Source organism: Myotis davidii, unplaced genomic scaffold, assembly GCF_000327345.1.
Source record: "Myotis davidii unplaced genomic scaffold, ASM32734v1 scaffold514, whole genome shotgun sequence".
In the NCBI taxonomy this organism is placed as follows: domain Eukaryota; kingdom Metazoa; phylum Chordata; class Mammalia; order Chiroptera; family Vespertilionidae; genus Myotis; species Myotis davidii.
The window spans coordinates 325104-326679 of NW_006286236.1; the positions used below are offsets into that span (position 1 = coordinate 325104).

At 64.0% G+C, this 1576-nt stretch overlaps 1 long non-coding RNA gene across 4 annotated transcripts in view; it reads right to left on the minus strand.

Moving 5' to 3' along the window:
* Positions 1 to 991, minus strand: part of LOC102764603 — a 54765-nt gene extending 53774 nt beyond the window's left edge. For 3 of the 4 annotated variants that reach the window (XR_001512798.1, XR_001512797.1, XR_001512796.1), the window contains exons 1-2: positions 915 to 991; positions 238 to 567 (exon numbers count right to left, since the gene is read on the minus strand). This is a non-coding gene — a long non-coding RNA (uncharacterized LOC102764603). The remainder of the gene's footprint in view (positions 1 to 237; positions 568 to 914) is intronic. The other variant, XR_001512799.1, reaches the window with a different exon arrangement.
* Between the last annotated feature and the right edge of the window lie 585 nt (positions 992 to 1576).

Sequence of the window (1576 nt, forward strand, 5' to 3'; positions counted from 1 at the left end):
CCAGAGCCCACACTGCCACCCCCACCCCCATCCTGGCACAGCTGGGAGGAGGAGGCAGAAGGCGCAGAGGGAGCTGTGGGACCCCACACCCAGCTTCCGACCCTGGGCCCTCGCCCTCCACAGCCACCCCTCCCTGCCCTGGGGGGTCTCAGGACCGGTTCACAGACACGGCAGGGGCAGGGAGGCCCTGCCCTCGGAGAGGAGGAACCAAGGGTGGAAGGATGAATGGGGACCCACCGGGAGGATCAAGAGATGCCAGGCAGGCGGGCAGCGGACGGGCAGCCACGGCGTCGGAGACTGCTGGGCAGCCGGACGACCAGCTGGATGCTCGGCCCTCGGCCCTCTGTCCATCCAGGGCGGCTCCTCTCTGGGCGGTTCTGAGGCCGGGCGGGCGCTGTTAAAAAGCTTTTTATGTGTGTGTGTGTTAATCACATGATTGCCGTTCACCTGTATTTCGAACAAAGACAGCTCACTGTTTCAAGGCCCCGAACAAGAGTCTGGGCACAGGGAAGAGAAGGGAGGCGGGGGGAGGAGGGTTGGCAGCGCCGGGGGTGGCGTCGAGGAAAACTGGGGGGAGATTGTCCAAGGCCGGCAAGGGAGAGAAAGAGAAAACCCTTATCAAACTCCTAATTCACTGGGCTCCGAGGCCCCAGACACACTGGCCCGATTGTCTGGCTGGTTGTGTGTGCGAGCATGTGTGTGTGTGTGTGTTCCAATGTCCGCTCCCCCCACCCCCAACATGCCTTCGCCTCGTGTGACTACCTCATTGTGTCCCACTGCCCACCCCCTCCACCCCCTTGGCCTTTCCCAAGCAGGAGGCCTTGCCTAGACCCCCTTTCCAGCCCCTCTCCAGACAGGACTCCCTTGGGGTGGCCTGGGCCCCTGCCCAGCGGCCGAGGAGCTCAGAACCGTACCTGGTCGCCGGTGCGGCCGGCTCCATCGGCCCCTCCACACACACCCACGGAGCAGAGACAGGGATGTGCTTCGGAAGAGAGGCCTAGGAAAGAGGAGAGAAAGGGGAGCCATGAGTGGTGGGCAAGACAGAACAATGGAGGGTCACCCAGCTGGGCTGAGGGGAGCAGTGGGCAAAGAGGGGCTGGGAGCGGGAGGGGGACTTCATGATAACCAGGGACTCCCACACTACGAGAGGGCGAGCCAGTGTGAAGGGACTGGGGCCCAAGCACTGGGGCCCAGAGGCCTTTCAGACCTGCTTGAAGAGGCCCCTCAGCCCCGAGCCCAGCCCACTGGGAACTTCAGTCCTCTGTCCACCTGGAGCCCCACTGTTACGTGCCCGGGTGTCCGATGAGAAGGGCCCAGGGGTCAAGCCGGGCCATCTGCACTGGCAGGTGTGGAGCTGCCCACGGCCTACTAAGCACAGACCCGGGTCTCTGGAAGTTGGGGCAGAGAGGGCGGCCAGGTGGGGCTGAGGCAGGGACAGCTGGGGAGCAGGCCTGCCCACAGGTGCTCCGGAAGATGTCCTCCCCGAAGCAGCACCAGCCAGCCACCTCACACAGCAACAGAATCCTCCCTGCCTCTCATCCCTCCCCATTATTTTTGCTCCTTGCCTATCCTATCC